The sequence below is a fragment of the Monodelphis domestica genome, chromosome 1, assembly GCF_027887165.1.
Source record: "Monodelphis domestica isolate mMonDom1 chromosome 1, mMonDom1.pri, whole genome shotgun sequence".
Taxonomy (NCBI): Eukaryota; Metazoa; Chordata; class Mammalia; order Didelphimorphia; family Didelphidae; genus Monodelphis; species Monodelphis domestica.
The window spans coordinates 681,670,930-681,688,336 of NC_077227.1; the positions used below are offsets into that span (position 1 = coordinate 681,670,930).

The window sequence follows — 17,407 nt, forward strand, 5'->3', positions numbered from 1 at the left end:
GAAACAATTAATAATTTCATTGAAGAAAATGACAATGGTGAGACATCCTTTCAAACCTTATGGGATGCAGCCAAAGCAGTACTTAGAGGAAAATTCATATCCATGAGTGCATATATTAACAAATTAGGGAGGGCAGAGATCAATGAATTGGAAATGCAAATCAAAAAACTTGAGACCAAACAAATAAATAACCCCCCAAAGAAAACCAAACTAGAGATCCTAAAAATTAAGGGAGAAATTAATAAAATCAAAAGTCATAGAACTATTGAGCTAATAAACAAGAATAGAAGCTGGTACTTTGAAAAAACAGACAAAATAGACAAAGTACTTGTCAATCTAATTAAAAAAAGGAAAGAAGCAAGGCAAATTAACAGCATCAAGGATGAGAAGGGGGATCTCACCTCCAACAAAGAGGAAATAAAAGCAATCATTAAAAACTACTTTCCCCAACTATATGGCAATAAATATACCAACCTAGGTGATATGGATGAATATCTACAAAAATATAAATTGCCTAGACTAACAGAAGAAGAAATATATTTCTTAAATAATCCCATATCAGAAAAAGAAATCCAACAGGCCATCAAAGAACTTCCTAAGAAAAAATCCCCAGGGCCTGATGGATTCACCAGTGAATTGTATCAAACATTTAAAGAATAACTAACCCCAATACAATTCAAACTATTTGACATAATAAGCAAAAAGGGAGTTCTACCAAATTCCTTTTATGACACAAACATGGTACTAACTCCAAAGCCAGGCAGGGCAAAAACACAGAAAAAAAAATTATAGACCAATCTCCCTAAAGCATATAGATGCAAAAATCTTCAATAGGATACTAGCAAAGGTACTCCAGCAAGTGATCAGAAGAGTCATTCACCATGATCAAGTATCATTTATCCTAAGGATTCAGGGCTGGTTCAATATTAGGAAAACCATCCACATAATTGACCACATCAACAAGCAAACCAACAAAAATCACATGATTATTTCAATAGATGCAGAAAAAGCCTTTGATAAAATAATAATTTTTTTGATAATTTGATAAAATAAAAAAATAAAACACCCATTCCTATTAAAACACTAGAAAGCATAGTAATAGAAGGGTAGTTCCTAAAAATAATAAACAGTATATATCTAAAACCATCAACTAATATCATCTGCAATAAACTAGATGCATTCCCATTAAAATCAGGAGTGAAACAAGAATGTCCATTATGACCTCTATTATTTGACATTGTACTAGAGACAGTAGCAGTAGCAATTAGAGAATAAAAAGAAATTGAAGGCATTAAAATAGGCAAGGAGGAGACCAAGTTATCACTCTTTGCGGATGACAAAATGGTCTACTTAAAGAATCCTAGAGATTCATCCAAAAAGCTAATCGAAATAATCAACAACTTTAGTAAAGTTGCAGGATACAAAATAAACCCACACATATGTCATCAGTGTTTCTATATATTTCCAACACAGTTCAGCAGCAAGAACTAGAAATAGAAATCCCATTCTAAATTACCTTAGATAAAATAAAATTCTTAGGAATCTATCTCCTGAGACAAACACAGGGACTTTATGAACACAACTACAAAACACTCTCAACACAACTAAAACTAGACTTTAACAATTGGAAATATATTAACTGCTCATGGGTATGACAAGCCAATATAATAAAAATGACCATCCTACCCAAACTCATCTATCTATTTAGTGTCATACCCATGGAACATCCAAAAAATTTTTTTACTGATATAGAAAAAACTATAACAAAGTTCATTTGGAAGAACAAAGGATCAAGTATATACAGGGAAATAATGAAAAAAAAAAACACAAATGATGGGGGCCTTGCAGTCCCAGATCCCAGACTATATTATAAAGCAGCCAATGGGTGCAAAATGGGTGAATGACTTGAACATAAAGAAGGAAACTATAAGAAAATTAGGTGAAAACAGAAGAGTATACATGTCAGACCTTTGGGAAGGGAGAGGCTTTAAAACCAAGCAAGACGTAGAATGAGTCACAAAATGCAAAATAAATAATCTGGAATACATCAAATTAAAAAGCTTTTGTACAAACAAAACCAATGTAACTAAAATCAGAAGGGAATCAACAAATTGGGAAACAATCTTCATAATAACCTCTGACAAAGGTTTAATTACTCAAATTTACAAAGAGTTACATCAATTGTACAAGAAATCAAGCCATTCTCCAAATTGATAAATGGGCAAGGGACATGAACAGGCAGTTCTCAGCCAAAGAAATCAAAACTATTAATAAGCACATGAAAATGTGTTCTACATCTCTTATAATCAGAGAGATGTAAATCAAAGCAACCCTGAGGTATCACCTCACACCTAGCAGATTGGCTAACATGACAGCAATGGAACGTAATGAATGCTGGAGGGGATGTGGCAAAGTCCGGACATTAATTCATTGCTGGTGGAGTTGTGAATTGATCCAACCATTCTGGAGAGCAATTTGGAACTATGCCCAAAGGGTGATAAAAGCCTGTCTGCCCTTTGATCCAACTATAGCACTGTTGGGTTTGTACCCCCAAAAAGACAATAAGTAAAAAGACATGTAAAAGAATATTCATAGCTGTGTTCTTTGTGGTGGCCAAAAATTGGAAAATGAGGGGATGCCCTGCAATTGGGGAGTGGCTAAACAAATTGTGGTATATGTTGGTGATGGAATACTATTGTGCTCAAAGGAATAATAAAGTGGAGGAATTCCACAGAGTCTGGAACAACCTCCAAGAAGTGATGCAGAGAGAAAGAAGCAGAACCAGGAAAACATTATACACAGAGACTGATACACTGTGGTACAATCGAAGGTAATGGACTTCTGCATTAGTGTCAATGCAATGTCCCTGAACAATCTGCAGGGACCTAAAAAACACAATCCACAAGCAGAGGATAAACTATGGGAGTAAAAACATCGAGGAAAAGCAACTGCTTGACTACAGGGGGGAAGGGGATATGACTGAGGAGAGACTCTAAATGAACACTCTAATGCAAATACCAACAACATGGAAATGGGTTCGAACCAAGAACACATGTGATACCCAGTGGAATCATGCGTCGGCTATGGGAGAGGTGGTGGGAAGGGGGTAGGGGGGAGGAAAAGAAAATGATCTTTGTTTCCAATGAATAATGTTTGGAAATGACCAAATAAAATAATGTTTAACGTAGAAATAAAAGAAAGACGCAGGATGCCTTGTATCCACACTCTTTGTAAAATAATCACAGATAAGTACAAAAGTTTGGCTATCATCCTGGCTCCCCCTATCCCTGAAAGTGAAGGTAAAATCACATCAGGGAACGATACTTCCCTATCACACAAAAATGCAGTCCTTTTTGCTCTCTTATAGTGTGGCAACTTCCTGTAGTCTTGGATGTAAATGGGTAAGTGAAATATAACTGCATTTGTCCTATAGACTTGTGGAATAGAAATTATTTTAATTGGTCCCTGATTCAAGGACCTGTTATAGGTTTATTTTCCTTAGAATTTTTTTTCACAGAAGACTTTGATTGTCTATATTTCATCAAGAAATTATCTTTTCTCTTTTATTTGGATTTTTTTGATGTTTTTGATTTCTCTTGTCAAATGATTCATATACCTCATAACTCAGCCATGCATCTCTAAGTGATTCCTGTGTTTTTCAATCACCCTCTTCAGGGGGGTAATGTATTATTATTCTAAAATGCGAATGCATTTGTTTTGCATGTTTACTCTTAATGCAAAGGGGACTTCCCCCTAACTGGCTTTTTGTAAATGTGCCTAGCAATCATTGGTTTTGTTTTCTTTTCATCTTATCCTTGAATTACTGTAATTTCAATGGTGGTATGTCCACAAGACCCATCAGAGAGACTATTCTTACTCAGCTCTCAGGGGGAATGTATAATTGAAAATCTGTTACCCTTAAAAAAAGAACTACATATCCTAAGAGCCCACTGACTTCCTTTCATTACCTACTTTCTATAGACAGGAGATATTAGGCAGAGATGTGGAGAATCCCACCCCTTGGGCTTCCAGAAAGCATGGTGGCAGTGGTAAGATCTGGGATTTTTAAATGGATTAATCAGGCATGGGCCTGTGGTCTTTATTTTGTATCCTTTTTATTCCTTTATTTCTAATGATCATCAATAAATCTTCAAAAATATAATATTTTATTATTTGACATTAATTTTAGTTTTTACAAGAGAAACTACTGAGATCAAATGACTATAGTCAATCCACTGTGGACAATTCTGCTGAATTATTAGTATGATCTTGAATCTCTCTGAGGAGTTAAAGTTGGATAATGTGATAATTTGATTGTTGATGATATGATAATAACAAAAGAGGAAGAATGGAATATGAGGAAGTAAATATTGTTTTTGGATATTAAGGAGCACATGTTTTAATGGAATTGGAAAAACTAGGTGACCCTAGGGAAGTTATTGACTTCTTGAAGGTGAAATGGACATGGACTATGTAGGGACTGTTTAAAAAATATATCTGTACAATAGCTTATAGCCAGTTCATTAGTGGTTCAAATAATTAATGAAGTCTCCCAAAACTCTAGTGTCTATGTAAAATTATTCCTTAAGATTCCCAGAAAATAAGCGAATTCATATGAATAAAACAGGAAATTTCAGGATGAATATCATTTAAATTTCTATGTACCATATACACAGATCAACTTAAATTGAAACAAATTATTATGTATCATGAATTAAAAGTTTAGCATAAAAATTAGAAAACAAACATTAAGTTTTCTTATCCCTACTGAGTCTATCCATGGACTTTTTAGTTTACCATCTACTTGTTAACCACAACAGTTTGAAAAGGCTAAGATTCTACAATTTCAAAATCAGCATCACTTCTATTCCAATTCAAAAAGTAATTATAAAGAGTCTATTCTGTGGAAAATCAGTAAGTAATAATATATTAAGCATTTATTATGTGTCCAGTCATTCTGTTAAAAACATGGTAATAAAAAAAACAAAGGCAAAAATAAAGATTCCTGCCTTAGAGGAGCTCACATCATATAAGAGACAATCTGCCAAAATCTAAGTATGTTGGAAATATGTACAATGCAAATGGAAGTGAATCAGAGGGGGAAAGCAATGAGGGGTTTGCAAAAGAGAGGAAAGACATGGGGATAGATCTGTTTAAAATTTGGTATTTAAACTCATTCCTAAAGGAAGACATGAAAGCAGGGGTGAGTGAGACAAGTAAGGCACTGGGGACAAATCTCCTATTGTCACATAATTAAAGTCTGTCTCAGGCACAACTTGACTGCAGATATTCATTTGAAGGTCAAGCATTTAACTATACATTTCCATTATTTACTCCCATTAAATTCTCCAATATATAATTCAAGAGGAAACTGAGTAGGATCAAATATAATATTCTATATTTGGGTTATGAAAATCAACTGTACAAAGGATAGGGGATTCATGATCAAATTATATGGTTACAAATATAACATATATATGATATATATATATATATATATATAAAATTATATGGGTATAATTTCTTTTTTTGGTTTTTAATATTCTATATGCTTATATCTTACATTCCTCAGTATTAAAATAATTTCCTTCCTATATTTTCCACTAAAAAAAGAGTAAAATTGTAAAGATAAGCAATCAAACTAGAGAGGCCTATGAGTAGGCCATATCTATTAAGAAATAACATTATAAATTTCCAGGCAACCATAAACTGAATCATAGCCTCCATTTCTATAATAAAGTATGGAATTGGTAAAAGGAGAAAATAACTACAAAAAAAAAATTTTTTTGCCTCTTTTTTGGGTTTGCCTTAGGATTTAGCATAGTGCCTATTTAGTGGCAATAAGAAGTTGATGACTAACTGAAAAACAGAACTATTGATTTATAAAAACTGAAAAGCCAAGTTAACACGTATCTTCATGTCTTCAAAAGACAAAGGAGCTTACTGTTTTTCATATCACTTGAAGGAAAATTGATGATAGTCACTTTCTCAAACTCTACTCTGATCATCATAGGATTGAATTACCTGTGGTAGTTCTTCTCAACAATGAGAATTATGTTGTTCTTTTCATCTTCTCATGATTATACTGACATACTACTGTAATAATTAAAATGGGGAGGGTCATAAACTGTAGTGATTAAATAGTGGAAGATATAAATTGTAGTAGATAAAAGAGTGGATGAGTAAATTGTGACCTCAGAAAATATGGTTCACTACAGTGTCTTGTTTTAAAATTAATATATAAGGTGGTCTCCAGGGAAATATTCCCAATTATGAATATACCCAAGTCAACTGGGTTTTATAGAGAATTTAATTAATAATACAATGAGGAATTAAAGAAAAAGAGAAAGAGTAAGAAAAGAATAAGTATGAAGGGCCTTAAGCCAACATGGCCTAGACCTGAGTTTTAAGAGAGAGATCAGTCAGTCCTTAATCACTCACCACAAGATCTGTCCAAGCACGGATTCTAGTGACACCAGGCCAGCATCATCTCAGCTGCCTTCACCGGCTCAATCCTCAATCTGAATGTTTCAGAATGTCCCCAAGAGAGTCCCGAGAGAGACCCTTCAAGGCAGCCTCTCCCAGATGACTGTTCTCTACTCAGATTTCTCATCTCCTTATATAGGGCATTTTCTCCTTTGTCACCTCCCCTAAATTCTTACATCCACCAATCACAGTAGACGTTTTTCAAAGGACAGACCATTCTTAATTCACATTTTGTTATCACCTTCTTAATTCACATCTTGCTCTCACCTTTTCTGGGTAGACTAAAACTTCTGAGTAATTCACATCAGGAAAGCTCTGAGTAAGTTTTCACTTTTTTGCTCCTTGTAAATTCACAAGTTGCTTATCCTTTATAGGTAATTAGCACCCTTTTTGCCTTATTATAAGTATGGGTTTAAGTACTTTCATTGTTCAGAAAAGAGTTCACAACTTTATCTTCCCCTAGGGCAGACTTAAGTAGGTGAAGTAGAGTTCTCACATTCCTGATCTAAGTAGAGTTCACTGCCCAAATGGGGAATGGCCTTAATCCAAACTTATGAAGTAGGGTCTGGGAAATTTTAAGGTTTACACTACATAAATGATTATTGTGAAAGAATTTGCTACTAAATGGTGAGAGTTAGATAAATTATTTTTTGGTCTCTAAATATTAACTTTTTGAAAACAGAACTATCAGATCCATATCATCCCTTTCATCTATAAACTGATTTGCTTATTTTTCAATTATTTCATTCTTCCTTCAATTGCCAAACTGCATCATATAAATATTTATATTCTATAGATGCTACATGCCTGTGGAATAATGAATGCCAAAGATATAGAAAATTAGTGTCTTTCAATGTTTTACCAAACAATGATAATACAAATAGAATGAGTATAGACTTCCATATGTCAATAATATAGATGAGAAGTAGCAAAAAATAAATTATAGTACATAAACAACTAGCAAAATATATGGGCAGTCATATTACAAAAATCATAGGTGGTAACTTTGGGGTCCAAGTGTCATACCAGTAATCCCTACAGACTAATGAAAACAAAATTAAGATTTTCAGTGGATAGTCTATCAAACATTTATGGGTGGCAATGGATGAGAACTGCATTAGATGAGAAACCACATGAGTTGTAATTTAAATTATTGAATGGTGTGTAAAGGGAATCCCTTCCTTCCAGGGTCCTGGATTTTCTGCTCATCTGAGCCAGCCCATTAGGGTAGCTGGAACACTCTAAACAGAGGTCACAGGTTAAGAGCCCTGTGAACATGACTTGGAACTAAGGGTTATGGGTCTGAGTCAGAGAGAATTTGATTGGTTCACAAGATGTGATAGACCAGCACACAGGGAAAGGGAGTGGCATGGAGAAAGAGGACTATAAAAAATGAGACTGTAGTGGAGATGAGGTTCTTCTCTGGAGGTCTTTGGCTGGAGGTCTTTTTGTGATTTGGCATTAGTGGCTCAGGCAGAAGACACTCTTGTGGGCTGGTAAGATTAAGGTGGTAGGCTAGGAAATATTTTTCTATTTCCTTCCCTATTTCTTTCTTTCTTAGAATACATTTATAGTAAAATTAAATTGTTAAAAGTTACTATCATCCTCATGACTTAAGGGTAATTATTTTATAAACAGCAATCACAACAATCTTTTTTAAACTGATATTATATTTCCAAACCAATTTCTAAATATTACATTTAGCACATTACAATGGGGTGCTTACACCAATAAAATCATGACTCCATGAAGGTAAAATGATGATATGTCATTCTTCTCTTCTACCATAATACACGTTCCTTGAGTGTTTGAGTCATCATCTCATTTACCTTTGAATCCTACACAGAACCTAGTACATATAATGCATTGCACATAATAGGTACCAAAATAATCATAATATACTTGAAATTACCAAATTCTAATTCACTTCAGATACCTTGGATCTGGCTTCTCTCCTTGGAAATTTCGTTTTCACTTTGGTTTCTCTGGAAGTTGTGAGTAAATGTGTTAAATTCAACTCAGACCTAAAATCAAGTAGAGTAGAATATGGAAGTTTCAGTCCTTCCCTCTGCATCAACATATATAAAATTCCAACAAAATAATTTGGAAAATTGAGTTGGTAAGTTGTGATTATTTGAGATAATGTCATTCTGAAGCGCAGGGCATGCATTATTACCCAACAGAGAATAGCTTTGACTTCTGCACCATAAGTGTTAAATTTGTAATTATGGTTTACAAATATCTCTTGCCTGAGGCTAGTCACTGCAACCATTTCCTACTTTTCTTCAGCAAAAATGTTTAAAAACTTGTGTGTAATAATGTGCATGTGTATGTGTCTTCAGATCTCCATGGCAATTCTATGTGGGCTATGCAGCTTCCTGGTTTACTACTGAAATCACATAAATCTAGCAGATGCAGCTCAAATGGATAGGAATTATTGTATCATAAATTGCCTATTAGATTTATTACAGCCACTGTATAGCTCTAAAAGGTATAAAAAAGAGGCCAGGATTATGTGATCTTCAGAGTACATCACTGGCATTGATATTGTATGAAAAATTCTCAGGATTTAACACATTTGTGTTAAATTAAGGATGAAAGTTGGATTACAAATCATTTTCAGCAATGAGTTAGGATATTTTCCTTTTCTCTTGGGATCCTGGTGGTTTGATAATAAAGTAAAAATATTAATTCCCAAATATCATATTTTTATCATTTTTTGTTAAATGTAAATTGTGGTTGGACTCTGAACATTTATATAGGTGGTTGTCAGGGATTTAATTTCTAAATCCCATAATGAATTACTAAAGAAAATGAAATTTATGCTAGTTTATTTACAATAGAGGGAAGATATTGAAGAATGAGAAAGAAAGAGGAAGCTCTGGCTTCCTCTGAGCCAGGTAGAAATACTAAGGCCCTAATCAGGGAAAAGAGTCTCAAGACAAAGGGCTAGACCTCTGAGAAAGGAAGGGTCACTAAGTCAGCCTTTCACTCACCAACAGTGACTGTCTAAATGGAAAGAAATCTGGGTGTCTGTCTTCCAGTCTCTCCTCTGAGTCAGAGAGATCTTCCTTCTCCTCGAATTGAATCAAATGGAGATCTCTTCTTCTGGCCTCTGTTCCTCCTTTTAAAGATCTTTTTCTCTCCTGTCCAGGCTTTGAGGTCTCTTAGCGTATCCACTGCTAGGTCTTGTGTTACCCTTACTGGGGCTCCTCTGTATCTGAAGTTTTCTTTCTTAGCTTCTTGTAAGATTTTCTCCTTAGCTTGGAAGCTCTTGAATTAGGCGATTACATTCCTGGGGGTTGTCTTTTGGGTATTTAGTATAGAGGGTGTTCTATGAACCCTTTCTATTTCTATTTTGCCTCCTTGTTTGAGAACATCAAGACAATTTTCTTTGATGATTTCTTGTATTATGATGTAGAGATTTTTGTTTATCTCTGGTTTTTCAGGTAGATCAATGATTCTCAAGTTGTCTCTCCTTCCTCTGTTTTCCTGGTCTGTCACCTTGTCAATGAGATATTTTATGTTTCTTCTACTTCAATAATTTTTTTACTTTGCTTTATTAATTCTTACTGTTTTGCAAGATCATTGTCTTCCAGTTGCTTAATTCTGATCTTTAAGGACTGATTTTGCTTTTCAGTGTGGTCTGCCCTTCTGTTTGAGGCTTCCAGCTGTTTCTCCAGTTGGGAGTTCTTGTCTGTCAGGCTGCTGACCTCTTTCTGAATTTTTTCCCATTTTTCTTGCCAGAAGGTTTCCATCTTTTGGATAACCTCCATTTTGAGTTTTTCCAGAGCTTGTGGATAATTTCCTTTTTTTTTTTTTTGGCATGTTTTGATTTTGTTTGAATTCCATCCTCTTTTTTCTCTGAAGCCTAGGTTTTCCCTCCATAAAAGTTTTTAATAGTCACTGTTTTCCCTTTCTTCTTGGAGGGTTGATCTTGGGCAGTGTGAGCCATCCCTTTGGTGGTTTTCCCTTTCCTTTTGAGTCAGAGGTATGAGTGACCTGGGCGGGTTTTGGTGCTTTTGCCTCAGACTGGTTCTTTCCAGACTCCCTGTGCAGGAGTCTCCTGTAATACTGCTCTTAAGGGTAGTTCCCTGGTAGCCCTTGTCAGTTCCCAAGTACCCTGGTGTGCCTCACCCCCCCCCCCCAGCCAGAGACTTTCCTCACTCACTCACTGTCTCCTGTAAGCGTGCTGGTCCCTACTCTGATTCCCTAGGTGGGGTAGGGGAGGGGTAGCTCAGCTCACATTTGTGTGCAAGATTTTTCTCCTTCTTATAGTGTAGAAATGTTCAAACCCCATATACCTTCCTTGCTGTGGCATACTGGAGAGGTAGTCTATTTCATTCAGTTCCAGGGGAGAGGAAGCGATTTGCATCTAGATTGCAGCCATGTTTACCCGGAAGTCCTCTTCTGTATCTTTAATTAAAAAAAAATAGTAACTGCCTATATGTAAATTATTCTTATGAATTGCGACTGATTATTTTCCTCCCCATTCTGTCTTTTAGAGACTATTAAGGTATGAAATGTCAGTGTCCTGGTATGAAATTTCTTTAAATATTTATCAAAGCATTGACAAATTTCTAAAATAATTTGTCAAAGTTCAAGAAGTAACTCTCATCTTCCTCAACACAGACTACCCAGACAGGAGCAAAAATTTCCTTAGATTAATGCAATTAAAACTATATATATATATATATATATATATATATATATATATATATATCCACTCTTGAACTATTTCATAAAAGTGATTCTTTCATTCTTTTGTGTGGGCTAAATTTAGGTTAATTTTAATGTATTATGTTTCTTAAGCCAATAACAAATTCTAAATTTTGTATCCTTTCTTAATTTTATCTGTGGAATTTTCCCTCTATTTCTTGATTAATATAAAATTATAATTATGAATGGTTGATTTTGCAAACAATTCAAAGTTATTGAGATTTTTCCTCTTTCTATCTGTAAAAAATAGACTCAAAAACAGGACTACAATCCCCACAAGCCTTTGCTCCACTTCCCCAGAATGCCTTGTAATCTCACCTGGGCCAAGATCGAGAAGGTATTTAAGCTGATTCAAAGGCTTTTGAGAGGTCTCTCTCTTGGCTCTTTTTGGACTTCCGTTTTGGAGCAGGCTCGTCTCTTGCGTGATGTGAGGTTATTTTGTCTAGGCCTCTGGCCTAGGCACATGTTTCTTACTTGTATACTCTTTAATCTTTAACCTTTAATAAACCTCTAAAAAATATAATACTTCTTGCAGAGAGAAACTAATTTCTACCTGCCTCAGATGCCTCAGTCTCCCCATCTCCCCTAAATTTTAACTGTTACATATCTCTCCTCTTATCTCTTCTCTTTCCCATATGTAACAAATGAACACAGTATTGAGAGTATACAAGTTAGAATATATTTCCTTTACTTTTCGATAGAAAAAGTATTGAGTTTTTTCAAATTGTGTAGACTTTTTATATCACATTCACATTTTAATAGGTATGTTGTTATTTTTACTTTTTCTCCTGTTTCTTTTCAGATAAATTTTTGAAATAGTTTTTTCATAGAACTTATCTGAACTAGAAAATTGCCCTACCCTACTTTATATGAACATGTCAGATTTCAGGATAATTACAAATATGATTGAAAGTAAGTAATTTGTTTTAAAATTATTTTTATTATGGTCCTTTCTTATAAAAAGAAACAACCTCCTTAACCACTGAACACATTATTTTATGGCTATAAATCTAAGGGCATGCTTTCCTTGTTCATGTCCTGGGAGCTAGAGGAAATGTATAGAAATGTAAAGTACTTAAAGTTAGAACATGGGTTCATGCCCTGAGTTTTGCTACCTAATACTTGTTTATCAAATTTATTGTAATAAATTACTTATGATATAAAATGTACTATTTATGAAAAAATCATACTACCTTTTTCTTAGAAATTATTCAAGAAGAAATTATGAAGAAAACAGACTTAAGGTATTATCTTATGTGTTGAATATACAAAGACTATAATTATCTTGATGATAATGGTGACAAAGTGCTGATGTTCTCAAGGATCTTATTATCATAGTTTTAGTCTGAAAGTCCTTTTGGGGTCACTGCATCAACACCCTAAATTTACAGATGAGGACATTGGGATCCAGAGACATTGTAGTGGATTGTCTAAATTTGCACAGGATTTAAGGAAGAGACAGGATTTAAGGATTTTGAAGGGACAAACAATTATTATGTTTAATTAAATTGAAAATGACAAAATATTAAACAAGCTATAATATTTGGAAGAAATGACACTATATTATAAGTTCAAAGATGAGAGTTTTAATCCTTACTGATAATATGTGATTTTTATAAGTCATATCCATTCTTCAAATAAGTTTCCTCATCAGCAAAATTAAAGTTTGGACTACATGATTACTAAAATTGCTGTCAACTTTAAGTTTCATGATCCAATAAGAAAATATTATTTATGTTATATTTTATGTCATATCCAAATCATATGTGCCTAAGAATTAATTTGAAAAAAATTTGCCAGGATTATAAAAACATATTCTATGCTTGGTATTGCCTATCAATCCTTTTTTTCTTCTGCTTTCTTTTTCTACATAACATGAAGTGATACTACCCTAAGGATATGCTAAAGCTTTCTAAGCCCAGCAGTACTAGATGTATTCAGAGGATGTGGTAATAGGTGAAGAGAATCGATAGAAGTTGTAGGTATCATGAATTTAGTTAATATGAGTCTCAACCTGTTGGTAAGGAAAAGCTAATGAAGTTTAAACAAGTTCATTCTCAAAGTATAAATATCTCTTTTGGAAGTGTTTTATTAATTTCCCTCCCAGTTAAATATCTATTGGTAACTCTCCCAGTCCTCCTTAGATATAACTTTCTTTGAAATTCTCAATTGATCCAGCATATATTATGTTTGTACACAGTTGTTGGCATGTTGTCTTTTTCATTAAATTAAGAGTTACATGAGAGCAGGATCTGCTTTCATTTATTTGCTTTACATTTTTTTGTCTTTTATTGTATCCTCAGTGTACAACACAATATATGGCATTTAGTAGATATTTAATAGATGCTTACAGACTTGTGTTTATCAACTTTCCTGGGCTTTAGTTCCATGTCTTTGCACAGGCTGTCTTCTATTTTTGGAATTATCTTCTTCCTCCCTTTCAGCTCATGAAATCTTTAGCTCCCTTCATGATTGAGCTCAACAGCTACTTCCTATAGAAACTATTTGCTGATATTCTTCCCCTTCACCTCAAACATTAATGATTTCTATGACCTTTAAAGTATATTGTGATGATTAAGTATTTACTATTTTGTGCATAGTTTTTTTTTTTAATCAGCTAGTAGAAAACTAGCTTTTTGAAGTTAGAGACTTTTGAAACTGTTCTCTGTATCTTCAGAGTTGATAAAAGTGCCTAACACACAGTAGGTACTTCAAAAATATTAATTAATTAATTAATGCAGGGTGAAATTAACAACTACCTCATATAGTACATGATTTTTTCTTGTTTACTTGCTAAAGGTCTGATTGACTCTCTAGGGTCACTTCAGGATGTTGCATCACATTCTATGTTTCTAGGAGAGAAGAAAAAACAAAAGTCCAAAATCTGATAAGTGTTGAGCTCTGAGCCATGACTAATTTTCACCTCAAGAATCTGAGTACATAAAAATGAAGATTTTAATGAAAATTCATTAATATGCCCAAAGGCCAAATAATGTTATTTCTGACAGGGAAAACTAAATTTCTGAACCTAATATGCGGAACTTTGAACCATGGGATTTATTATGCTGTTGACCCTAAGTCACTGACTAAAAATTATTCTATTTTTAGTAAAAGTAGGTTATAAAACAAATTCAGGCTCCTTCTTTACACTTTGTTCCATACATACTAAGTTTATTTAATTTATTTTATTGAAGTAAGTATTCAAGGTTTGTACTTTGTGAAGAGAATGAAAGAAACAGAAAGCAAGGAAGGAAGGAAAAAAGGAACAAGGGAAAAGGAGAAGAAATTTACATCTATAATTGAATTTTTCTGTGGACCTTTTCTTAATTTTATAATAATAATAATTATTTACTAAATAGCAAAAAGTGGGGGATAAAGTGGGATAGGGATGGGGAATGAGCTTTTGCTAGGCAGTATTTGGGAGAACAAGAGCCTGGGATCATCAAGAGAGTTAGTGTTTCCAGCTGCCTGGTTCATGACCAACTAAGCAATTTCAGAGCCAGACCAGGGGACCTCCCAGGCTTCATTTCCTGGAAAAAGCCCTGACTTCTTACCATATCTATCATATTGTGCTCTTTATAATATCCCTTTCCCTTTCTGATTGGAAGACTCAGTCCTCTGGGAAGCAAGATACCCACCTGGAAATCCAGAAAGGCTGCATTATCTATCTTCATTCTTTCCCTAAAGGTGTCTGTCTACCTAATTTAATTACTTCACCATACAAATGAATTTTTGTATACAGGTAAAACAAGGAACTGGTCTACACCCTACCAGGCTTTTTTTTTTCTTTTTGCTTGTTTTTTTTTTTGAACAACATTCTTTATATATATATATGAACCATTAAATTTCCCTCCCACAAATGAAGTGAGTGAAATGAGATTCTTCCCTCATTTATCAAAAAAAAACTTGTCCCTAATAAGTCATTAAGGAGTAAATGGTAACAAGCTACATTTGTTCACCTATCCTACTCCATTTGAGAGTAGGTTCACTCTCAAAATTTTATACACCAAAAAAAGTAAGACCAACTAGGGAGAGAAGTTGGCAAGAACCTTCCTTTACTCTCAATTTTCAAGGTAGCTCTTTATAGAGAACAGCCTGTGCTTACTGTGGCACCACTTCTCTAGCTAAGGACAGTTTTTGTTTTGTTTTGTTTTGCTTTGTTTTCCATGGGGATAAAGATTTTCTAGGAGCTTCCAATCTTCAGAAATTACCACTTAACTTGAAGTACCTAGGAGTGAATGGAAAGGGAGCCTAAAAAAAGATGAAGGCCCCATGGAAGCCACTTTAGAAGGGTGATTTACTAGAATTATATCCCTAAGCATTAATTGATTTCATTAAAAGTTATTCCATCAAGTTGTCTTTAAAGGATGAAAGTCAGAACTAGAGGACTGGAAGAAAACTTAAATTAAGGCAGTTGGAAGGTCACTTTTTAGTAAAGGAAAGAATAATTTGGAAAGAATGACTGTAGTGTCTGGAAGAAATGGATTTTTTAGTTAGTCATTTATTAAATAAAAAAAAAGCTAAGAATCAAAAGGATGAACCTATGAGGTTCACTACAAAACAAAAAGTAAAGTGATTATGTATACTAGATGCATCTGTTTTCAAACTTTTGTTCAGTAGGCAGGGGAAGAGACTTTTGAGGTTAAATGCCTACTTTAAAGCAGACCCAAACTTCCACTAATATAATGAAGTATGCAATTCAAAACAGGAACAAAATGCTAAGTAGAGTGTAGCAAAACGGAATCAAGTCTCAAACTCAGCAAGAGACTAGGGGAAGATTCAGAAAGAGAAGATAGAAGCCAAAGGGAGCAGAACCTTGCTGACAGTTACTTTCAAGGAATTAAATTTTATTTCTTACCCCCCAACTTTTTAGGACCTGCCCCAAATCCAGGGTGCTACAATCACTCTTTCACAGACTACTCATATTCAGAGTTCAAATGTCTCCAATTTCCATCTCCCTCTACATCTCCTAAATAATAGATAGTATAAAATTTGGGTCATAAAATAGGAAGTGAAATAAATGATCTTCCACACTTTTCCCCCAATATAAAATCAGATGAAATGGCAGTTCATAACCTTACCTTGTCAAAGGGTCACAATTTGTGGATTATATAAAGTGAAATTGGAAAGCTCACTTTCATGGAAACTCTGGGAATTATTCAAGTTTTCTTAGGTACTTAGAAATGAGAATTCTTAGTAGTGTAGCCATAGAATCTCTGTCAAGGAGCACAAAACAGTTCCAAGTTTCCTGATCATCTGAGATGTCCAGGGATCTCAATTGTCAACTTCATCATTCTGTTCCTCCTATTCCATCCTTTCATCAAACTCATCATCTTCCCTGCTCTTGTCTTGCTCTTCAGAATCTGTCTTTTTGTCTTTATCTTTTTCTTATGTTCTGATGCTTTCTTCTTACCTCTCTGTTCACCTCTATATGCATCTAGTGCTTCTTTCAAAGGAGAAATGAATTGCTGAAATCCCATCTCTCCCCTGGCTGACTACATCACCAACATTTGCTTCCGCTTTTCTTTTCATTGCGAAGTTGTTTGCACAAGACGTGATGTACAGCACCGCACCAATACGCGGGGGCCCAGGGAGATGGCACTTCGAGTCTCTCTGTAGATATTGAAGCCATCGCGGATCGCCTCCATGACGATTTGGTGATGATGGCATTGGGAAAGTTCAGGTCCTCAGGTCTTTCTCCAAGGCTGCCAAGTTCCCTCGTCCCCTCTGAGAAAGCCACAAGGACCCCTACGCCAGCCTCCCAGACAGGGCGACAGTTGTCCTCCCGAGATATGCCTATCCCGTTTCTAACACAGGGCGCCAATCCAGCTTCCTTATTTCCTGCCCCAGACCGCATGTCCTGCCTGGGCTTCCGTTTGTACTCCTGCCTCTCCTCCCCAGTGCGTTCCAAACTGCCAGGGAGCCCTTTCTAGGTTTTATCTCCAGACAAAAATGAGGGGGAACCCAAGGTATCTTCAGGAAGAAGCAATTTGAGCTTCAGCAGAAAAATTAAAATGTTAGAGCTTTAAAATTCAAAAGACTTTTCAGGAGACAAAAAAAGTGTTATACAAATTAATTTTCCATACTTGTCAAACTCTCTGAAATTTAAAAAAAAATAGCTACCAAATTATAGCCAGGTAGACAAACATGTAAACTCTCATTCAAAGGGTCCAATATGGTAAATAATATTTACAAAACCTGT

General features: G+C 34.8%; 1 pseudogene; it reads right to left on the reverse strand.

Moving 5' to 3' along the window:
* Positions 1-11,328: 11,328 nt before the first annotated feature.
* LOC130454548 (DNA polymerase epsilon subunit 3-like) lies at positions 11,329-17,159 on the reverse strand (annotated as a pseudogene).
* Positions 17,160-17,407: the final 248 nt, after the last annotated feature.